Here is a 24,981-nt window from a genome sequence, read left to right as displayed (position 1 = left end):
ATTGCGGCTATTTGACCCAGCTGCTGTTTTAACAGATAAAATGCAAATTGCAAGCAATGTGTCCCAAGACTGAAAGTGCGCTTCTGGGAGGAGGAGCTCTAACACATACATGCAGCCACCCATCTTAATAGCCGTGCAGTCTGGGATACGGCAGCTTTCCGAACTGCTGTGCTGGGTGCAGGAGGCAGAGGTCGTCTGTATATTCACTCATTAAGATCTTATGTTTGCTCAGTATGTTCCCTCCACTAACTGCCACCTTTCCATTTTATGCATTTTAAATGTGTCTCGGTATGTCTCTCTCTCTGGTCGAGCTCCTCTGTGTTTTTTTAAACGACTGTCATTTAAAATGAAACGGATATGGTGAAAGAACGGCACATCCTCAGCACCCAACGATAGCGTTAGTTTATCTTTAAATGGCTTTGACGCGCAAAATAGAACCCGTCTCTTTTCGTTAATCCTTTTGTTTTGGGCTTGTCTTTTCTATTGTGGTAGGGGCACGCAGAGAAGTTGAAAGACACACTTTAAACATGATAAAGAACCACGAGAAACACAGATCATACATCTACTCGAATACGTTCAAATGAAATACTGATGAATGTATTTACGTGGTGCATGTACTTTGTTATTAATTAGTCATTAGGACGAGGATCTGCTACATAGCACCGTTCTCCCCAGAAAAGGTACCAACAACCCAAATCGTAATTTTTCGAAAGTATGGGTCATATTTATTTACAGAGAAAATGTTAAGTTTGACAAGTACGAGGCCAGACTGTGGAATTAAAAGCAGCCCTGGCAAAAATGTGTGGTACTGTAAAAATCGGAACCGTGTAGGTGGCATGGTCCCACCATGCCAAGTTTGGTATCAGCGAACCGCAAATGAGCAACGCGATATGTATGAGTGTTTTCGTCATGTTTCACTGATGAATTCACCGTGCATACAATGCCACATATCGTACCCTTTAGGTTCCATTTTAGTACAGTAGCCATTTTGTGGTTGCCCTCACATAGGCTGCACACTAAGGCCATGCCTAGGCCTAAAGGACACGTACACCTTCTGTGACTTCTCTCTGACCTGTGCAAGCCGACTACGCTGCCCGAGGTCAATCCTGTCCGGCCGGTTCCTTTCTCGCGGCCTAATGTGATTAGCATCAGGGCTCGACCCATCATAAAGCCCCTGTTCGCACACGATCCCAGACTAAGCTGTTTTCACACCTGACTCTGATTCCTACTTTATGGCTTGTTTTACGAGCAGGAAGTGCCCGTTTTATTGGGGTCTGCCGTTCTCTGATGAGGGTTCTGAGCCTCGCTGGGTACAATGACTGCATGCTTAATGAACTGAAATGTGGGATTGTCATTATGGCTCTGCTGTTCCTTTGAGACTAAAATATGTGAATGACCACTTGTAAAACAGGGGCGGTGTTGCCCCCAAAGCGTAATTTTGTGTATATAAGTAAAGACTGGTTTTTGGTTAAGGGGCAGTCTCCTGAGAACATACATCGTGTTGTACTTCTCGGATATCTGTGATTGGTCTGCAGCCAATAAAGACGTTCTTTGATTTCACCTAGAAGACTCTGTGTTTCTGTGGGTCTGAAACAGGAATAATCCGAAGTCTTAGGGTGTGTTCCCCTGCACCGCTGGGTTCTAAAAACCCGGTACTTCAGTTGGCGCCCAACTCGGGGCGATTTCAGTGGTACCGGTCCAAGCCAGAGGTTCGTGAGGAGCTTCGTGTGGAAATTCTGGAGGAAGGCCGCCACTTCATCGACCCCTGCATGTCGACGTGGTCCGAAAGTCTTTTCTGCGAGGTTCTCCGCGTCCCGATGGCTACTAAGGACTGCTGCCCTGATTAATCGCCCTGTTTTGGACCCTTGACGATTTGGTAGAGCGAAACAATTGAGAGAGTCTTCTGGTGAAGTCATCGATACCTCAGTTAAGTATAAGTGGAGCGTCTCCCAGTTTGTTTGGTATCCTTCGGGATTTTGGTATCCTTCGGGATCGCTTTGATTTGGGTCTTGCAAGTGCCAAAGCCAGAGGACTCGTGTATTCACGGGACTATCGTATTCGATAATCCTTTGAAGTTTGAAACTAGACTAGTGAGCAAAGATGCCTGGTTCTAGTATATTTGGAAATTTGCTTTGTTTTGGTTGTAAAAGGGACTCCCGATTGGAGGATTCGTGTCCGGTTCCTCCAATTGGAACTCCAACTTATGAGCTTTATGTGAAACATGGCGTGGGCCCCATTACGTATAATGAAGTATGGGTCCGATACACCAGAAAGGATGGTGTTTTAAAATGGCCCCAAAATGGTAGTTTCGACACAGAGATCCTAGATAACCTAGAAGTTAAATTGTTCAAGTAGAAAGCCCGGCCGGCGATGTTTGATTCCTTCCGCCTATGGCGAAAGGAAGCCAAACAAAAAGAAATTAAATTAGCAAAGAAAAATAAAAGAGAGAGGGGTATGTCGATCATGCAAGCAGCTTTGCAGTTTAAGGATAATGAAGAGGACCGAATGGATGAGCAGTTGCATAGGCAACGCAAACTAGTCATTGATAAATGTTACCCAGTTTTGCCACCCCTTCAACAAGATGAGTCAAAAGAGAAAGAGAAAGATTCCCTAATGTCCCATTTGCTAAGTTCGCCACCCCCTTATGCGCAAAATGCTACAGCGCCTCCACAGCCCGTAAATGTGCAGCCTCCAGCTAATGCGCAGCAAGCTTTCCCGCAGCCGCCAGCTCCTCCTCAGCCGGCTCCTGTCCTGGTAGCACAGCCTTCCCAAGGGCCGCCGATTTTGCAACCTACCACTTCTGCGCCCCTTGCGACTTTCCCTAGCACATCAGCTGCCTCTCTTGGTGCCCTACCTGCTGCTACCCCTGTATCTGTATCTGCACCCGTTTTCCTTCCCTCTGTTTTTCCCCCGGTTCTTACCTCGACTTCTCCTTCTGCACGACAGCGAATAGCTAGTGCAGTCACTAGTCTTATATCACCCCTCTTTGGGTCGTCTACTACGACCCCTGGTCCACAGCGTAAGCAGTTACGTAGTCAAATACCTGGTTCTAGAGAGAAAGAAGAACTAGACCGCATGGCTCGTAGATGGATTGTTTATCCTTCTAGGTATGATGTAGAATCTGTTGTTAATGTTTTTCATCAGTGGGAAGCGCCACAACAGCGGTACGTTTTTGAGAAAATGTGTGAAATTCTATGTGAGGAATTGGAAGATAATGATGTCCGCAGGAATTGTGTCAAGTGCGATTTGAATTTGGAAAAGGTACGATTGTGGGTTCTGATGTTGAGAAAGCAGTTGCGACACTGCTGTCTTTCAGGAATGGGGATTGTCAGCAATCGTTGTTTGGACAGGAATTCCCTGAAGGGAAACAGGTAAAAGCGCGACAATATCCGATGCGTGAGGTTCCTCCAGTTTGGAGACCTGGTGATGCGAATGCTGTTCCACCTGTTCTGCCACATTTTCAGTGTGTTTGGGTACATGTTCCCTGGAAACGATCTGAAGTATTAGCCCTTAAACAGACATTGGCTGACCCCCGTAAGAACCCTGCAGGATATTATAAGGAGTTATCGCAGACTGCAGAATCGTGTGTCATGAACCTGGCAGACATAGATATGTTGTTCGGAAATGTTGTTCCACAGCCTTTGTGGGGATTGATTCGTAATGCAGATCATGCTGCAGAATTAGGTGACACATGGGATAATATCCTTAATGCGGACAATAGACAGGTCGGTGGTGCCAAGCCTGAGCCCGTGGTAGCAGAACTCCCTGGTAGAATAATTAATTATATGAAAACTTTAATGCCCGCAAAACGTGTAAATTGGGATAAATTATCCGCGTGCAAACAGAAGAAAGATGAAACAGTGTCCGATTTCTTCACTAGGTTTGAAGAAACATTTATCGACCACAGTGGTCAGGACATGAGTACAGAAGGTGGCCAACGGTTATTTGTCGATAAATTTGTGCATAATTTGCTTCCAGAGTTGTGTAAGAAATTAAAAGATTCGGAGAGTTCTTGGGCCGTTTCCTCTTCAGCATAAAAACTGGCTACTGCACAGTATTATGAAAATAGGGAGAAAGATGAAAAGGATAGAACAGATAAGAAAACGAAAGAGTTGAAAACGAAGGTTCTTTTACAGCAGGCTTATCCGCCACGTGCAGGTCAGAATAATTATAGGCAAACCCAGGGTATCTATCAGCAACCCCAACAGTTCCAGAATAATCAGCAAATGTATGGGTATTATCAACCACGTGTCCCTATCGGTCCCAATCAATGTTCATATTGCAAGGAGGAGGGTCACTTTAAAAATAATTGTCTTAGATTGTTACAACGCACAAATAATGCTTATGGCGCAAGAGGTAGAGGTGGCCAGCAAGCCCCAAGAGGTAGAGGGCGTGGAAATGTTCCCCAGAACGCGCGTCCTCTTCCGCCTCAAAATACGTGGAATAGTTTTGATCAGCAAGCCAATGCGACTGGCAAGACAGTGCAGTACTATAATAATGACTACTATGCAGAAGATGATAATACGGAAGGGAATGATTACTAGGACAGCCGTAGACAGAGAGAGGGAGTTGTTTCAGTGCCAGTGGACCAGAGCGGACCGTATGTTAAGGTGACTACAGAGGGTATAACAGAGCCCTTTCTGCTGGACACTGGTGCTGCAAAGAGTTCTAGTATGCGCTCCAAACTCCCTGGCGCGCCTTTGTCTGGCGAAATGAATGTTTCCGTAGGTTTTTCTGGCGCCCCGGTTAGGAACCCGATCTCAAGTCCTATGGCCCTTTCTGTTGGACCTTGTGAGCTGAAAGCACCCCTCATCCTGACGACAGGATGTAATGAAAACTTGTTAGGATTGGACCTGTTGAAGAGATTACATGCAACATTATATTGTTCTCCCTCAGGAGTACAACTTACTCTGGGTAAGGAAGTGATTTCAACCGTGTATTTGTCAAAGACTGAACTACCAGCTGAATTGTCGTCTCTTCCTGATGCCCTGTGGGCCACTGGCCCTAATGATGTGGGCCTTTTGGAAATACCGCCGTATGTTGTCACTTTAAAAGCCAATGTTAAATTGCCCCGCATTCCCCAGTACAAGATCTCTAAGGAAGGTGAAAAAGCGTTGTTAGCAATTATCTATGATTTAATTGAGAAGGATGTCATTGAAGAGACAAGAGGCAACGTTTGCAATAGTCCGGTTCTGCCTGTTTTGAAACGTACTGACCCTTCGCAGCCACCTGTTTACAGATTTGTGATCGATCTTAGAGAGGTCAATAAGGTAGTTGTGCCACAGTTTCCAGTGGTCCCTGATATAACCGCCTTGTTGACTATGATCCCAGCTTCCGCTGCTTGGTTTTCAGTAATTGATTTAAAGAATGCTTTCTTTAGTATCCTGATTGCAGAGGAGAGCAGGGATATTTTTGGCTTTTGTTTAGGAGGTCGAAGTTTCCGTTTTAAACGTGCTCCACAGGGCTACTGTGAAAGCCCATCAATATACAGTCAGGCTTTAAAAGCACAGCTTGATGCCCTTGTTTTACCTAAAGGTGCTACCCTTATCCAGTATGTTGACGATTTACTAATCGCCGCAGATTCTGAGGAGATTTGTAAACGAGCTACATCATCATTGTTGCGTCATTTGTCTACCTTCCATCACAAAGTGTCTCTCTCTAAGCTGCAATATTGTCAACAAGAAGTGATCTATTTAGGTCATCTCTTCTCGAAGGAGGGAAGGAAGCTGACCCCAGAAAGAATCCAAGCCATTGCACAATTAAGCGTGCCAAAGACAAAGAGAGAAATGCGTGCTTTCCTGGGCATCACTTCATATTGTAGGCACTGGATCCCGAGTTTTTCTTTATTGGCAAAACCATTGCTAGCATTAACATATAAAGATATACCAAATCCTGTCCCATGGTCTGAAGAGTGTCAGAAAAGTTTTTGGGAATTACGTAAGGCATTATGTTCAGCTCCTGTGTTGGGTACCCCCGACTATAGTAAGCCTTTTACCTTGTATGTTTATGAAAGGGACGGTTGTGCATTGTCAGTACTGACACAGCCTTTTGGAGACAGACCGCGCCCATGCGCGTATTTTTCATCGATTTTGGACCCTGTAGCGAGGGCATTGCCAAGTTGTTTAAGAGCTACAGCGGCAGCAGCTGCGTCTATTCGACAGTCTTCTGGACTAGTGATGAATAACACATTGATAGTAATGGTTCCTCATGCAGTGGACACATTGTTAAATAGGACCAAGACACAGCATTTAACTAATGCTCGATAGTCAAGTTACGAGTTGACGCTGCTAGCAAGTCATGTACACATAAAGAGGTGCAATACGTTGAATCCAGCCACATTATTGCCAATTTCAGCAGACACAGATGAGGTTGAACAGCATGATTGTCTGTTCAGAACAGAAGAAGAATCAAAAGGGAGAGTGGATCTTAAAGATACTCCCCTGGTTGAATGTGATGGTACCTTATGGGTGGATGGTTCATGCTTCAAGCTTCCGAATGGTGATACGACTGCTGCGTATGCTGTCACGACTCTGCACACGATTGTTGAAACTGCACGTATACCACATAATTCGGCTCAAGCAGCAGAATTAATTGCACTCACAAGAGCATGTGTGTTGTCGAAAGGAATGAAAGTGAACATATATACTGACAGTCAGTACGCTTTTGGTGTGGCCCATAGTTTTGAGCGTTTGTGGAAAGAACGTGGGTTCCTGACTTCGCATGGAGCTAAGATTCAGAATGGTCAGTTGGTGAATGATCTCCTTGAGTCGCTGACCTTGCCATTACAAGTTGCGATTGTGAAATGCAGCGCACACAAGAAGGTTACCGATGATGTTGGGCGTGGTAATGCATTTGCTGACGAAACTGCGAAAGAAACAGCAAATGATGTGACAACCCGAATGTATGTTGCAGGCCCTGCAAGATGGGTTGGTGATGTTGGAATGTGTGAAGACACGATAGAGAGTGTGAAGTCCCTTCAAGCTGAAGCCACAGAGAAAGAATTAAGTATGTGGAAAGAGAGTAAGGGTAAATTAGATGAAAACGGTTGTTGGATTGATTTGTCAGAACACCGACGATGGTTGTTACCTGATGCATATGTGCTTCCAGTGGTTACGATGGCGCATGGAATGGCACATATCAGTGTGAAAGGGATTTGTAAGTTGTTGGCTCCAGTATGGCAGAATGCTGGAATCCCTAAATGTGCAGAGAATGTATTCAAAAATTGCATGGTATGTCTGAAATACAATCCTGGTAGGGGAACCCCAACTCCACCTGGTCATTTTGCGCCTCCATCATATCCTTTTGTACTGGTTGTTGTTTGTGCCTTTTCAAAATGGATAGAAGCATATCCCCTAAAAGACAATACTGCCTTATCCACAGCTAAAGCCCTAGTTAAAGAATTTTTTCCTAGGTTCGGAATGCCAAGGATGGTATGGAGTGATAACGGGAGTGAATTTGTAGGCCGAGTGATGAAGAATGTGTGTGAGGGACTAGGCATTAAGCAAAAGTTTCACGCTGCAAATCACCCCCAATCAGCTGGATTAGTAGAGTGCTACAATGGCACCTTGAAGCTTAAGTTGGCCAAAATTCAGGCGAGCTCCGGTCTTAAATGGCCTGACGCTCTGCCCTTAGCACTCCTATCAACAAGAATGACTGTGCATTCGCGAGTGGGACTTAGTCCATATGAGATAGTGTTTGGCCGTCCGGCCAATGTATGAGGAGTGCCAAGGCCGACAAAGTTCAGTAAAATCGAATATCCAGTATTGCTTGATTACCTGTATGAATTGATGGCTAAATTGCGTGTCTTACACCAACAGGTTCACGATACTCTGCCCCAGGCCTCTGAAGCTCCAGGACACCCTATTAATCCTGGAACGTGGGTGCTAGTTAAACATTTTCAACGTACAAAGAATGATGAGCCCCGTTGGATCGGCCCCCACCTAGTCCTGCTATCGACAAGATCAGCAGTTCGAGTGAAAGGGAAAAAGAATTGGATTCACGGCATACACTGTAAGAGGATTCCTTTACCCCTACCGTATGATCGGTGGGTCCAGGAGAGGATCGCTGACTCCGAGGCTGAGACTGTGCCTCGTTTTGTGCCTTTTAGCGATGCACGTGTAAAGGGGACAAATACAGAGCGAGAAAGTGACGACATTCTGCAGGAAGCTATATCGCCATCACTTCGATTGGATACCACAGAGCCTGAACTCTTGTTTCAAAACCAGACAGAGCCTGGCAGAAATAGGTATAATTTGAGGCCAAGAACTATAGACAAATAAAAATTATTTTTCTTTGATATCTTCACAAGTGCAGCTCTCTCAACTGAAAAACTTTTTGACTTTTTGTTTTTCGAACCACCATCCGGGTTCAGCTGCAGGGTCGCGGTGCCAAGACTTTGGAGTACAAGCCGAAGACGCTAGGTCGACGGTTCTGGTTGGTCTAGGGCGTTCCCTGAACTAACAGGTGTACTCCTTAGCAGAAGATACTCATCCGCCGCGAGCAGCACGATTAGAGGATGGAGTTTTTCAGGATGAAGAGGCCCACCGAGGAAATAAATTTCAAGAGCAGAATATGTAAAATAATGAACAGCAAATGTTTTATAGTATTATGTCTGTTTGTGCTCTCTAGCATAATGATGTTTTCTGTAGGTTGTGTATTATTGTCTTTCCAAGTGTCATTTGCACCCACTGTACAGCCCACACCTCTTCCTACTGTCTCCCAACACTCTTTCCACCCTCTGCCAGAACACGAACAAGCTAGACGTGCTGAATTTGTAAACAATTCGTTCATTCAACTCCTGCACCAGCACCAACTAGTTATGAATACAACAAACTGCTGGGTGTGTGGTTCGATGCCGTACACCATTAATAAGGGCATCCCATATCTAGTACTGCCATTCAGCTATAATGGTTCATCATGGGCATTCCAGACCATGTTTCTTTTTGCGCTTGAAACCTACTCCCAGCGACCACCGCGTTCCATTAGACCTAACTCGAATAATAAAGCCTTGATGAAGGGAGTTGCAGATATGAGTAGAGATATCGATGCATATACATCTATTCTCAAGGATGAGTTGCGAGCTTATGTAGGCTGGAACGCGACTGGGTATAGCATCAGTTTGGGTGAAAAACAGCGCAAAAGTTCATCCCCGATTTGGGTCGTACCCCACATAGGTCGGTTCTGTCTACAAGGTAATGGTCAGAATCCAAGAGCTCAGCTAGGGAAGAGTAACTGTACTGAGACATACACTTTTCCATCACAGTTTTCCCCTGCGTTTTTGGCTGCCAAGGGTACATACTTTGTCTGCAATGATCGAGCATATACATGGTTGCCCCCTGATTTCTCGGGCACATGTTATGTTGCGAATTTGCTGCCGCCAACATTTACTGCCGCCTATGATTATCACAAGACCAGAGTTGTGAGAGGCGTTGTTAGCAAGGAAGATACTGCCGGTCAGGAAGCGGGAGACTTTTTCCTGGGTTTCTTGCCGTTTTGGGGACCAATGGTCAATAGTCGGAACCTGAGACAACTGACCCGTGTAGTTGAATCCACTGTTAATGTAACGGCCGGTGCCCTTGGTAACTTGACAGCTGAGCTTCAAGCGGATCGCCTGATGACGTTGCAGAACCGTATGGTTCTAGACGTCATACTTGCAGACCGTGGTGGGGTATGCAAGGTCATCCAATCAAGCTGTTGTATTTTCATACCGGATAACGCTCCAACAGTCTACCAGGCCATTTCCAAACTGCATAAGATTTCCGAATCCATTCACGTAGATAAAGGAGATTGGTCACTGATGGGGTGGTTCTGGGGACTGATATCAGCTTGGGGATGGAAGATTCTAATAGTCATTGGAATGATTTTAGCCATCCTTTTTCTGTTCTGTTTATGTATACAGTGTGCCCCTGTAATGTGTAGCCTCTGTGTTACATCATGTGTAAGGAAACCTATATCGAAGCAATAGGATGATGCTACAGCAACATCTCCATGACTTTATGAATGTAGACTTGGACTCAGATTAGTATAGTTCGTGCCTATGTAAGGGCAAAAGGAGGGTCTGTGGTACTGTAAAAATCGGAACCGTGTAGGTGGCATGGTCCCACCATGCCAAGTTTGGTATCAGCGAACCGCAAATGAGCAACGCGATATGTATGAGTGTTTTCATCATGTTTCACTGATGAATTCACCGTGCATACGATGCCACATATCGTACCCTTTAGGTTCCATTTTAGTACAGTAGCCATTTTGTGGTTGCCCTCCCATAGGCTGCGCAGTAAGGCCATGCCTAGGCCTAAAGGACACGTACACCTTCTGTGACTTCTCTCTGACCTGTGCAAGCCGACTACGCTGCCCGAGGTCAATCCTGTCCGGCCGGTTCCTTTCTCGCGGCCTAATGTGATTAGCATCAGGGCTCGACCCATCATAAAGCCCCTGTTCGCACACGATCCCTGACTAAGCTGTTTTCACACATGACTCTGTTTCCTACTTTATGGCTTGTTTTACAAGCAGGTGGTGCCCGTTTTATTGGGGTCTGCCGTTATCTGATGAGGGTTCTGAGCCTCGCTGGGTACAATGACTGCATGCTTAATGAACTGAAATGTGGGATTGTCATTATGGCTCTGCTGTTCCTTTGAAACTAAAATATGTGAATGACCACTTGTAAAACAGGGGCGGTGTTGCCCCCAAAGCGTAATTTTGTGTATATAAGTAAAGACTGGTTTTTGGTTAAGGGGCAGTCTCCTGAGAACATACATCGTGTTGTACTTCTCGGATATCTGTGATTGGTCTGCAGCCAATAAAGACGTTCTTTGATTTCACCTAGAAGACTCTGTGTTTCTGTGGGTCTGAAACAGGAAGAATCCGAAGTCTTAGGGTGTGTTCCCCTGCACCGCTGGGTTCTAAAAACCCGGTACTTCAAATGTTCAAATCGGCCCCACTCCCTTCCTCTGCATTCTTGCACTACATCTCTCCTAACACCCAGCCATCCATTCTCTCTCACCTCTCCCTTCTCTCTTTGACCACTTTCTCCCAAAGCCAGGTAAACCAATCCCCTTCACTAGAAGAATGACCGTCTCGCCATGTGTGCCGCCACCAGACAATGGAAGGATGGACCTGCCTCTTTAGACAGCCAAGTTGGAAAAGGCCGTCCCCTGGAGTAAACCTTAACCTCCTCCAAACCCAGGGCACGAGTCGAGGGAACATGTGGGTACACAGCGTCCACCCACTATTTTCACAGGGTGGACTGCTGCACGCCACACACTGCTACACGAAACACTGCTGCACGCCACACACTGCTGCACGCCGCACACTGCTGCACGCCGCACACTGCTGCACGCCACACACTGCTGCACGCCACACACTGCTGCACTCCACACACTGCTGCACGCCACACACTGCTGCACTCCACACACTGCTGCACTCCACACACTGCTGCACTCCACACACTGCTGCACTCCACACACTGCTTTTATGCGAGTTTATGCTACTGACATTGTATATGACAATGCCTTTTATTTGTTTTAAAACCAAAACATAAATAAAACGCATTGTAATTTTACAATGCCAATAGCTCAAACTCTTATAAATGCGAGACCTATTGCATTGCAAATGCTTGTTTTCAGTAGATTCCGTTCCCCTACTTTGTTTATTTTAAACATCCATCCCAGGACGGCAGAAATAGCCAAGGCCTGCAAAAAAGGCTTGTCGCGTTCGTGGCCGATTGGGACGGGCGTGGCGGCAGAGGAGAAAAGGGACTCTTTTCCTTCTTGCCCAGAGAAGACAAGGGCCGTGTGCATTTCTGCCCTCCTCTCTTTCTTTCTCTAATTCTCCCTCTTTCTGTCTCAATCCTCCTCACCTACTGAAAAAGGTGACTTCCAGAAACGTTTTCACCTTCTCTTTCCTCCTTTTGTTTATTTGTTCCCCTGTGAAATGGATCCAAATACAGAAAAAACACTTTTGCCCTCTTTTTCAGACATTTTTGTTTTCCACAGTGCAGCCTCGGGAATAAAAGGTTCAAACTATAAAAAATAAATGAAAAACGAAATAAAGCAAGACAGAGTGTTCGCAAAGTGGCCAGATTGATTTTATTCACACCCAAAAACATTAGCGCCACTATACAGAGTTTGCATGTGAAACGCTACTTTTGTTTTATTGTTTTTCTTTGAACAGCATTGTTTTTCCCGGTGGGGAAGTGCACCAATCCTGGAGGTACTGTAATGCCTGATTGATGGGTGGATTGGTAAACATGTTGTTCCTGCTTACATTTCACATGCTTTACTTTGCTTTTTCCAAGATGTTGGTACTTTTTTTTTAGGCAGCATATTGCTCTTGTCTAATGCATAATTTCAATTGAGTTGCTTCCAGGTGTTCATAGCGGGGCACAATTGGGTTGTAGTTGAAGGCAGTGTGAGTTTTTCTCAGTGGGGCAGTATGGGGTTCAGTGGGGGAGAGGATGTGGCACTATGGTCATGTCATGTCCCGCTTGTTTCCCCGTTTCCTGGTGGTTAGAGCGAGGAGTTTCCCAGGCAGGACAGGACTCCTCCCACGGAAGTCCGCATAGCTGGTTAGCCTTCTAGCTGTTGCAGAGGCAATCGTCATCCGCTGGCCGGCACTTCCGGTAAGATGTAGATATGAAGACAGAAGACGCCCGCATCGGCGCTTCTTATTTTGTCACGGAGCTTCGCAGGCACGCAGGAGCGTACGCGAAGGCTCCACCAGCAACCGGACTCGCTGTCTGGACCGCGCAAGGGTGCCCAAAGTTCTTCAGAGTCCGCGACTCGTGCACCTTGCACGGAGTCGCGCTTCCTTGTTTTCCCCCAATCAGCGCAGGAGCGCTTTCAGCCTTTCTTCGCGACTCGTGCGATGGCAGGAAGTCGCGCTTTGCTTTGCCCCTCTGATCCACGCAGGAGCGCTTTGAACCTTCCCTCGCGACTCGTACGACGGCACGAAGTCGCGCTTTGCCCCCCTCGTCAGCGCAGGAGCGCTTTGAACCTTCCCTCGCGACTCGTGCGACGGCACGAAGTCGCGCTTTGCTTTGCCCCTCTGGTCAGCACAGGAGCGCTTTGAATCTTCCCTCGCGACTCGTGCGACGGCACGAAGTCGCGCTTGCCTTGCCCCTCACGCCAGCGCAGGAGCGCAATCACCGTGTGCTGCCATTCCAATCAACAAAAGGCCTTGCACCTCCCCAACGTGTAAAACAGTGCAGAGATTCGGAACCTCCTCCTCCTGCAGCGCCATCACAAACGCACTCCATTCCAGGTGACGATTTGGGGTTCATGTCTGGTGTTACTTGTGTTCGTTTCCCTTGATTAGCACAGTTGGTAATCCTTCCCCTACTCTCGCCCTTAGGCGGTACCGACACACGATTCCGAGAACCACAGAGAGTGCTCCACCACGTCAACCACCGCCGTACCCTCACCCTTTCTTGGCAACCTCCCCCGGTCCCCTCTTTTAACCTGGTTAGTGGTATTCAATCCCTCCGGGTGGAAGAGGGTGCAGGAGGTGGTTGTCCACGTCGTCCCCGTGGGATCTCTCCACAAGTTGAAGGTAAGATTTGTGGGGACCTGACAGAATACGAAGCCCAGGTTACACATCCCACCCAGACGACATGGACAACCCCGATGTCACCTTGCAGGACATAGCTGCCATGCTTGTGACTATTCAAGCTGAGAACCGTGACCTATGACACAACATAACCACCTTACAAGGACGGGTGGACGCGGGAACCACAGGGCCTTGGGGTCCCTCACATACGTATCGACCGAGGCAAGAGGGAGTGTTGAGGCCTCCTTTGTTTAACCCGGGGGGTCCTTCGGCAGCTCCCACGAATGCTTCCCCACCCGTACAGGTGATAGCTCAGCCCGCGGTGCAGCTGGCGGCACCGGAACGCTTCTATGGCGACAGCGCAAAATACAGTATATTCCTTAATGCCATCTGCATTTCATGGCCAGAGCAACTGCTTTTCCAGATGACGCCTCCAAGGTTGCGTTTTCTCTCTCATATCTAGGAGGCGACGCCGCTCAATGGTCTATCCCGTTGGTGGAAAACTACGAACCTCTGCTATACAACTTTCCGGTGTTTAAGGAGACCATGCGACGTATGTTTGCCCGCCATACGTTCGTGGAAGCCGCAGACAACGAGTTGCTCAATCTAAAGCAGGGCAACACGGATTTGTTGCACTACATTACTACTTTCACACGTCTGGTGGTGGAAGCCCGTTGGCCGGAATCCAAACAAGTGTCAGTGTTCTATAGGGGTTTACGGGATGAGTTAAAAGACCTTATTTCCCAAATGACAGATCCACCAAACGAGATAGGACTGTTTATTGATATGGTGGTCAGACAGAACTATCGCTTACAAGAGCGAAGAACCGAAAAGACCAAGGGAGGTGAAGTCAGAATCTCCGTGTATAGAGACACGGTTAAACCCCGTGAGGCCCCCGAGCCCATGCAGATCGGAGGTGTCCGTGCCCCCTTAACCAAAGAAGAAAAGGAAAAAAGGCGGAAGCAGAATCTTTGCCTGTATTGCGGCAAGAATGGTCATTTCGTTCGGGACTGCCCTGCAAAACCCCGCCTGTCGAGAGAGAGGAATCCGTACGTTCTCCCGATCACCCGAGGAGAAGGGTTGGGAAATGGGACCACCCAGTAGCGAACGGGGTCTGTCTACTGGGACTACTAGCCGAGAAAGAACAGACCCCTACCGTCTGTGCCGATCTTCATCACATGGGCGTGCCTGTGACCTTGCATTCTTCGACGGGATCGTTTTGGCACGTCATAGCCTTAATCAACTCGGGAGCAACCGAGAATTTCATCGACGCCCAGTACATGACCGGCCTGGGCATGAAGAACCGAACAAAAAAAAAATCCAAAGCCGTCCAGGCGGTGGACGGCACGGACTTGACCTCAGGACTAATCCGATATCAAACGGAAGACTTGAAAATGGTGCTGGAAAACCAGCACACGGAAACCATCGCCTTTGATATCATTGATGCTCCCCAGTTCAGGCTCATATTAGGCCTTCCCTGGTTGATCCAACACAACCCCCTTATTAACTGGGCAACCGGAAACACCGTGTTAGAATCCATCCACTGTATCCGTTCCTGTTACCCCTCGGTGGGGAAGCTTCCACGAGGACGGTCCAAGCCTGTACGCTGCCACGGGACGGGTTGGGTATGGTCGCACATGAGGCAGTACCCGAGGAATACAAGGACCTGGCTCAAGTATTCGACGAAAAAGGTGCCAACACACTTCCCCCGCATCGACACTTCGACTGCAGAATCAATATTATTCCTGGTTCCACGCTCCCATGCAGCCGTGTCTACTCCCTCACAGAGAAGGAAAACGAGCGCCTCCGTATCTATCTCAACCAGTACCTACAGAACGGGTTTATTCGCCATTCCAAATCTCCCGTCTCTTCCCCCCTCTTCTTTGTGGCTAAGAAAGAAGGCGACCTACGCACGTGTATAGACTTTAGGGCGATAAACGCCATAACAATCAAGAACAGGTACCCTCTGCCATTGATTCCCGATCTACTGGATCAAGTGAAAAGTGCTGCCATCTATACAAAATTGGACTTGCGTGGGGCCTATCATCTTGTCAGAGTCCGTGAGGGGGATGAGTGGAAAACCGCCTTCAGAATGCGGTATGGGTTATTCGAGTATCGTGTCATGCAGTTCGGGCTCTGCAACGCCCCAGCCGCCTTTCAATATTTTATCGATGAGGTGTTGAGGGAATACATCGACCAGTTCTGCATCGTGTATATCGATGATATACTGATCTACTCCGCAAGCATGAAGGAGCACATCCAACATGTGCGAGCTATACTCCAACAATTACAGCGACATGGGCTGTACGTGAAGCTAGAGAAAAGTGTGTTCCACACCACGACAGTGGAGTTCCTGGGGCATATCTTAACACCAGGAGGCGTCCAGATGGACTCCAAAAAAGTTGATGCCATATTACAATGGCCGTCGCCGAGCTCAGTGAAACAAGTCCAAAGGTTCCTTGGATTCGCAAACTACTACCGCTGCTTCATTGCGGGTTTCTCCCGGATTGTCACCCCCATCACGTGCTTATTACGTAAAGGGACACGCTTCCTATGGAACGCCACGGCAGAACAGGCGTTTCGAGAACTAAAGACCAGGTTTAGCTCGGCTCCGGTATTGCGGCACCCCGACCCTACTCGTCCCTTCATAGTAGAGGCGGATGCCTCACAAAGTGCGCTAGGGGGAGTATTGTCACAAAGAGACACTGAAACCGATTTACTCCACCCGGTGGCCTACTACTCCAGGAAACTACAACCAGCAGAATGCAACTACTCCGTCGGGGATAGAGAGCTCCTGGCCATCAAAACTGCATTCGAGGAATGGCAGCACTACCTAAAAGACGCCAAACACACGGTGACTATCTTCACCGATCACAGAAACCTACGGTTCCTCCGTTCAGCCAGAGCCCTAACGGTGAGACAGCTACGATGGACACTATTCTTCAACGAGTATGATTTCCAGATCACCTACCGACCCGGAAGGGAGAACACCAAAGCCGACGCCTTTTCTAGACTGGAAGAAACCGAAGACCAAGCACACGACACGAAACCAGTACCCGTTATCCCACTCCGTTGCTTCTTCACTTTCCTATCGCAACTGCACCATGATCTGGAACAAAAGAACCCGCAGGACTGGATAGGTGACATCCAAGGCCTTACAGAACAAGACGGATTCCTGTTCAAAGAGGGGCGTTATTACTTACCGCTACCTAATCACCAGCAACAAGTACTGTTTCTGTGCCATGACCACCCCCTAGCTGGTCACCCGGGGTACCAGAAAACCAAGGACCTATTGCAAAGACGATTCTGGTGGCCTACCCTGAATCCTGACACACAAGCCTACGTGGCATGCTGCACCGTCTGCGCTCAGGGGAAGACACCCTCCCAAACCGTAGTAGAGCTACTGCATCCCATTCCTGTTCCCCCATGCCCATGGCACACCGTCTCGATGGACTTGGTGGTGGAACTCCCCAAAACCACAACGGGATACACCACCATCCTTACGATCGTGGATCATCTCACGGAAATGGCGCATTTCGTGCCACTAAAACAACTACCCTCAGCTGCGGAATTGGCTAGTATCTTTATGCAGAATGTGGTACGGCTTCATGGAATCCCGTCAGTGCTAATAACAGACAGAGGAACTCAATTTGTGTCCAGGTTCTGGACGGAAGTCTGCTCTCTCCTGCACATGGAAGCACGCTTGTCATCCTCCTACCATCCCCAAACCGACGGGCAGGCAGAGAGAACGAATCGTACCATGGAACAATACCTCCGCTGCTTACTGCTTTCCATTGAAAAAGAATGGTCCGAAGTATTATGGATAGTGGAATATGACTATAACAACAACAAACATGCAGCCACTGGGGTATCACCGTTTTATTGTCTCCAAGGCCTACATCCTAGAACGACTCCCTGGGAGGAGACCCAGGTCTGTGGTATACCCACCATACAGGACTATCATGCCTTGCTCCGCTCCATTTGGCAGCAAGCCCGTTTCGAGCTAGCCAAAGCCAAAGAACTATACAAGCATCACACAGACAAACATAGACAACCCGAACCTGCATACGTGGAAGGGGATAAGGTATGGGTGTCCATTAAGAACCTCAACACACATGGGCCCAAGAAGCTATTGCCACGATACATAGGTCCATATCCCATAGCTCGAGTCATTAACAGGGTGTCCATGAAGCTTACGCTGCCTGCACACATGAAGATCCACCCTGTCTTTCACGTCTCTCTCTTACGTCCGGCAAATCCTGACGGCGTAACAGCTGAGCCCCCTCCTCCTATTCCAGTGGATGACCACGTGGAATACGAGGTTCGAGCCATCCTTGATTCCCACAGAACAAGGGGTAAACTCTTTTACCTAGTGGACTGGAAGGGGTACGGCCCAGAAGAACGATCCTGGGAGCCCCTGTCCCATGTCCGTAATGCGCCTGCCTTAGTTCGCGCTTTTCATGCCCGGCAACCTCAGAAACCCCGTCCTGTGACCCCTATATGACCACCGGGTTGGCCTGCTTTAAGGGTGGGTGCTGTCTTGTCCCGCTAGTTTTCCCGTTTCCTGGTGGTTAGAGCGAGGAGTTCCCCAGGCAGGACAGGACTCCTCCCACGGAAGTCCGCATAGCTGGTTAGCCTTCTAGCTGTTGGAGAGGCAATCGTCATCTGCCGGCCGGCACTTCCGGTAAGATCCAGATATGAAGACAGAAGACGCCCGCATCGGCGCTTCGTATTTTGCCACGGAGCTTCGCAGGCACGCAGGAGCGTACGCGAAGGCTCCACCAGCAACCGGACTCGCTGTCCGGACCGCGCAAGGGCGCCCAAAGTTCTTCAGAGTCCGTGACTCGTGCACCTTGCACGGAGTCGCGCTTCCTTGTTTTCCCCCGATCAGCGCAGGAGCGCTTTCAGCCTTTCATCGCGACTCGTGCGACGGCACGAAGTCGCGCTTTGCTTTGCCCCTCTGATCTGCGCAGGAGCGCTTTGAACCTTCCCTCGCGACTTGTGCGACGGCAGGAAGTCGCGCTTTGCTTTGCCCCTCTGGTCAGCGCAGGAGCGCTTTGAACCTTTCCTCGCGACTCGTGCGACGGCACGAAGTCGCGCTTTGCTTTGCCCCTCTGGTCAGCGCAGGAGCGCTTTGAACCTTCCCTCATGACTCGTGCGGCGCCACAAATTCAGGCTTGCCTTGCCCCTCACGCTAGCGCAGGAGCGCAATCACCGCGTGCTGCCATTCCAATCAACAAAAGGCCTTGCACCTCCCCAACGTGTAAAACAGTGCAGAGATTCGGAACCTCCTCCTCCTGCAGCGCCATCACAAACGCACTCCATTCCAGGTGACGATTTGGGGTTCATGTCTGGTGTTACTTGTGTTCGTTTCCCTTGATTAGCACAGTTGGTAATCCTTCCCCTACTCTCGCCCTTAGGCGGTACCGACACACGATCCCGAGAACCACAGAGAGTGCCCCACCACGTCAACCACCGTCGTACCCTCACCCTTCCTTGGCAACCTCCCCCGGTCCCCTCTTTTAACCTGGTTAGTGGTATTCAATCTTTCCGGGTGGAAAAGGGTGCAGGAGGTGGTTGTCCACGTCGTCCCCGTTGGATCTCTCCACAAGTTGAAGGTAAGATTTGTGGGGACCTGACAGGTCAGAGCTGCCGAATTTGGAACTTCGGATCCAGGTTCGGCCTTCGTGGCCAGTCCCCCAGACCACTCTCCATCAGGGAGCACATTCCTGTGCTAGGCCATAGATTGCCCCGCTAGACCTTAGAAGCCCTGGTGTCTTAGCACAAGCAGGTTGTCCCTGGCGGTGGCAAGTGAAGGTTAACCTTGATGCCTGTCCACCACAATCCATACTAAAGTTCACCTCCAGTCTTGCCTATGAAGCAGCACACCCTAGAGCAATAGCGACTCTGTCACTGAGGTCCCAGGACCCTTGAGAAGGGCCGGCTCTAGGGCGGTGCGACCGGTGTGACCGCTCCGGGCACTGACTTTGGGTGGGGCCATCCTGTTTGCAAGTATACTATGGTTCTAAAAGCAATTGCTGCCTCCTTCCTGGCCTCCAGCAATTTTCAGAAACAATAAAAATGTCATGATAACGCTGGTGATTAATGTTCTTCCTAGAGAGAGATCAGAGTTTTGTCTACCTGAAGTTTTGACTCATGGAAAGGTAGCGCAGAGGATTAATGTGCCTGCTGCAAAGAACATGTACCATGCAGGGATGTATGACATTACAATGCGTGTCATTACAACGTGTGCAGTTACATCGCATGCGTTACAACGCTATGCCATTACAACGCCATTACAACGCAAGTCTTTACATCGACTTGCACTAGATAGCGTGCTAACTTTAGAAAAGTGTAGAAAAGTGTAATTTACTATTCCAACTCCAGTCCACGTAACAGTAGGGAAGGTGTTAGGATAGTAAACTACACTATTTGTAATGTTAGCACGCCATCTAGCGCAAGTCGATGTAAAGACTTGCGTTGTAATGGCATTGCGTTGTAACATCGCATGCGTTGTAACGCATGCGATGTAAAAGCTGCACGTGGTAAAAACCGCGTTGTAATGGCTGTTCCCCACCATGCAGATCACAAACTGCACATAATGTAAATAGGTCAGTGGGTCATTTCTTTTGTCAGAGAGATCCTTTTATTCCATGCAGTTTATAAGTTAAAATCCTAACATGAGCTACTAACTGTCATATAAGAACTGCATGCCAACCGCAAGGTATAAATCAACCATGGTATTACGTTTTAAATTCTCAATTTGTGTTTCTCCAGACCAATCACTATTAAACTGCATTGCCTACCAGCATGGTTGTCATGTGGCTCCTACACATTGTAGTCCTTTGCCTTATGTAACATTTCCTATATAGTGATGTACACACGTATAATTGATTGTCTCTGTGTGATGTGTGTGATGTATAGTGGTCTGACACCCTACATAGTATGAGCGGTGCTATAAATCAAATTAAATGCATCTGAGAGAGAGTGTAGTTATGGAGACTTGAGGGGGCACTGTTAAAGGGTGGTAGTGAGGGAATCTATGGCGGAGGTGGTCATTGGGGGGCACCAACAAACATTGTTGCACAGGGCGCCACCAGCGCTAAAGCCAGCCCTGCCCTTGAGGCCAGACCATCTCATCCATTAGTACCTCCATTGGCCTTGTTTCAGCAGTAGTAGCTATAACTCACCAGGGATCAGCAATGCCGGATTTGCAGACACACCAAACTAAGTTTGCAAACTTCACAGTCTCTCTGCTTCATGCACAAGCACTTTTAACATATCCTGCCTGCTTTGGGGTCACTGGAATTATGCAGCAAAGGAGGACAAAATTATGCTGCAGTGTTGACTAAATTATGTAGTAAAAAAAGGTTGCAGCATAATGCAGTATAGTTTCTGATACTTTGTTATTTTGACATTTTACACATGCTAACAGTCTCTGGAAAGATGTTGCCTTATTAGTACCATTGTAACATACAAAGACAGCAGTGAGAAAGGTGATCAGTCAACCTTTGTGAAGGGCCGTCCAATTTGCAGCAATATAAGTCACATTCTGTTTTGTAAATTTTGATCCATTTGAGCTACAAACAATTTATTAGTTAAAATTTTCAGATTATGTATCAGATGTTGTTATGTATCAACTATGCCATAATTATATAGAAAACATTTGCAGACTAGGATATTTTGCCATTTTGCCATTCATGTTGGAACTGCTCTGTTGGAAAAAGGGAGGAGAAGTGAGTGTAACAAAAACTGCATGGCTCGGAAACAAATGGCTTGTGCTTCTGCTTTTAAGCATATTTGGGACATTCTGTGATTGGAAACATGTCCCACTTTGTTGAATGTATTTTAAAGTCAATAACTCCTATTAAACCTTAAATAATCATGTGTGTCCATTGGTTGAATTAAATAACATAATAAGCTGTAACTGGTTAGTGAAATGCCAAACAAATACTAAAAATTGGGATGTTTTGTTCATTCTGGCCACTCCTCTGACTCCGCCCACTGATCCAATCCTCGGGTTATTCCCGCCCTCTGATTTTCCTCCCTCTTTTCCCCTACTTTTTTCCCCCCACTTCGACCACTGGTTACATTGCACAAGGACAGTATTGGGTGCCTGTCTCTGTCAACATGCCCCCTTTCTGGGCATGCAGGGGTCCTCATAAATCAATGGTAGTGCTGGGGTTCTCTCTTAACCAAGCCTGGATCTGTTCACGTGGCCATCTGCCGCCCGGCACTGGACTGCAGAGAGAATAAGTCTTACACCGTTTCCGCGCAAGCCTCCACGTCAAAATCCACACAAAACAGTAAATACTGGGCTCGTGCTGTCAACTCTGTTTCGGTCTGATCAATATGTGTGAATTTTTTTTTAAATGATGTGACCTGTGGAAGCGACTCTACTGCTCACGTAATTGTTAGGTTCTGGGACCACTTTTGTGCACAGTGTTTCTGCACAGTGCTCGCCTTTGCAGTGAGGTAGAGACCTGTTAGCCTTGTGCTATCTGTGGGTGACTACTGCATGCAGGGCATTCCCCTTTTAAAGATTGTTGGGTGGCTCAGTGAGCTGTATTTTGCTGCTAATTATTGGCACAGGCTCGTGGTGCTTCAATACTAAGCGCTACAGAACCTAAGACCAAACCCGTTGTACTCTTATGCAAACCTACACAGCGCCTCTACTCTCTCCCTCTAAGTACCCCCTACCCCTCCATTTTGCGGCCTCTTTATCCGGTCTCAGGGTCTCTCCATACCACTCTCTCACTAGCCTTTTTCCCGGTCTCTCTCTTCGCCCTGCTCTCGCTCTCCCACACCCGGCCCTCCCTCCCTGTCCTTACTCCCCCTCACCCCTCCACACCCTGTGTCTGTGAAGTCAGCTGGCATACCCTCTTGACGCATGCGGATTCTGGCAGTCTCTCACTGAGGTTGTCTATTTTAAGTGAAAGTCAATGACAATATCTAAGGCACTGGAGATTACACTGCGCAAGTAAATCACTCATTCACCAAGGGAGGGGCGCGGCCCTGCCCCACAGCGCCGCCCGACGCCCAGCACATGCTTGTGGCGCTTCAATACTAAGTCTGTCGACTAACCACAGACAGCAAATGATGAGCAAGCAATGCCCACAACTAATGGCCTTAAGAGTACCTTACTACTAAAACGTGCCCAGAATAAGAGCGTTATGGGTGATAGTCCAATGTTTCGAAGCGCTATTCAAATTCCAGTAACGTAATCAAGACTACAACTCCCAGAATGCATGAAGGTAGTTCAGGAACACGCCTCTTTTCTGTCCTACAATTATCTTATGAAAACACACTGGTTCTGTAACTCTTTGCTGCAGCTGCATAACACCCTTTCTGTCTGCACAAGAGTGTCTGTCAATAAGATCTATGAAACTTGTCTTACGTGAGCTTACGTGCACCATTGCTCCACAAGTACCAAGCGTCCCGTGCCTGAAGCTTTACGTGCGCTTTTGCCTCAAGTGCAACCATCTTCCACATGCGCCAATAGCTATGGCTAAACACTTATAAGGTCCCAAAGGCGAGACCTATTGGCTATGCCAATGCTTGTTTTCTTCTGTGTGCGGCAATAAAGGTTCTCTGTGCACATCTGCCAAGGCTGCGTGTGCAAAAGGCATGTAAAAACTCACTATGCAAGCAATTGCAGAGCTGTTGGGTTCCCAAAGTCAATTGGTTCTACCATTTCAAATTAAATGTAAAAAGTTAATTTGGACTCACTCTTAGTTGCATGTAATAATCATATTTATGTCAGATGTATTACAGATTATCTTGATCATACCGGTTCCCCATGAAATTTACTCCACCAGAATCTGGATTAAACAGGTACAGAAATGACAGAACTCAAATGTTTGTACCATTAAGTAAATGTACTTTGAATTGTGTGGGTAGGCATTCAAGAGAGCTCTCAAGTTTTCTTATGTCAGGCATGATTAGCTGATCCAGTCATGTTTATATTTGCCATTGCATAACATGCATTTTTTCACAACATTATAACACCAAGACTACAAGCAGTAGAATGGAAATTGGATAAAAAGGATTGGATGAGTTAGCTATGCCTGTCATTGGACAACAGGAGATGAACTACTCATGCCCTGACACTGGACAGCAACAGATATATACCTCTGGTGCCTGGAGCCAAAACATAACTCTGGGTCGTGTGAGATAGGCAACTTCATGCAGACCAAAGCCATGAAAGGGTGGAAGGGGGAGCTCTTCATAGCATAAGCTCAGGATGACCGACGGGTGCGTCACTGCTGCAGGTCATCACCTGATTCCCGGGCAACAATATCATCCAGATATATGATTTTCATAGAGATGCAACTGGTTCTGTGCCTAGAGCTTCCTGCTTTCTACCTAGAGTTTCCATCTCCTGGGACTGCCACTGCATAGTTTGTTGTCTTCACCCAGGCAATGCTGGCTCTTTTATTATCCAGCTTTCTCTGGTGCACCTTAAAGTGCTAAGAACCCTTGGGTCCTCTGACTAGGACTAGGTTATTACCAGAGACTTCAACCCTGGCCCTGGTCAACCCTGCTCAGACTCTTCCTGACGCAGCAGTTGCTCCACTGCCAGGGTTTCATCCATTACTGATGTGTTACAAAATGTGGCAAATTGTTACACACACACTCTGCCCCCTTACAGCTGCACACCGATTAGCGGTACATCATGCAGTAAAACCCTATTAGCCTCTTCTTACCCGTTATGGCAGGGTTTTGTCCTGGTTAGTGGGTTGGTGGGAAGGTAGAGAGATCCCAGGGTTTGCATTCCATTAAGAAATCCATTTCGTTCAGTGGCGCGGGTTGCGTCCTGACGAAATGTCTAAAGACTACAATTCCCATGAGGCAAAGCGGAAATGGCCGCGTAGGCCTGGGAAAACCACCCGTGAACTGGAAGAGGAGGACAGGTCAAAAGGAGCCTCCCAGAACAAAGAAGCTGCTGATTATTCCTTTGCCGAGCAGCTCCTTTCGCTGCACTTAAACCTGCTTGTTTACTGGTGAACGGTAAGGGTGCACTTGCACCGACATGGGCGAGGTCTTCCTCGATAAACTTACGATCAGCTGCTGTGCCGGTTTTGGGCACCGCTTTGAATAAACGAGACTATCATAAACAATGACATCGTCTGCTACCGAGGTCCTCGGGTAGCAGGAATACTTCATTTACGTCCATGCTCATTATTGGATAAAACAAGCCTAAGGAGTTCAGGCTTTATCATTTAGGTGAAAAAACAGCACAAGATGCACCACTCAAAATGTACAATATAATTTAAATCAGTCCATATCCTTGATGTTTTTTCTTTGCAAAGCAATCTTCTTTATTTTTATTTGTCATATACATATTAAAACATCCAAGACAGCCACAGCTGGATGCACGCGCGTCAGCCACTCGGGTATGTTAAATATAAGCACCGACTGCTCTGGCTCATTCGTGAG

At 47.6% G+C, this 24,981-nt stretch overlaps 1 long non-coding RNA gene across 1 annotated transcript in view; it reads right to left on the bottom strand.

Annotated features, from left to right (window-relative positions):
- LOC146870211 (uncharacterized) overlaps nucleotides 1-24,343 on the bottom strand; it is a 116,837-nt gene extending 92,494 nt beyond the window's left edge. The window contains exon 1 of the long non-coding RNA XR_014959357.1: nucleotides 24,249-24,343. This is a non-coding gene — a long non-coding RNA (uncharacterized LOC146870211). The remainder of the gene's footprint in view (nucleotides 1-24,248) is intronic.
- Nucleotides 24,344-24,981: the final 638 nt, after the last annotated feature.

The sequence above is a fragment of the Triturus cristatus genome, chromosome 1_1, assembly GCF_964204655.1.
Source record: "Triturus cristatus chromosome 1_1, aTriCri1.1, whole genome shotgun sequence".
NCBI classification, from domain to species: domain Eukaryota; kingdom Metazoa; phylum Chordata; class Amphibia; order Caudata; family Salamandridae; genus Triturus; species Triturus cristatus.
The sequence above is the reverse complement of the archived record's forward strand: the minus strand, read 5'-3'. Positions and strand labels throughout refer to the sequence as shown.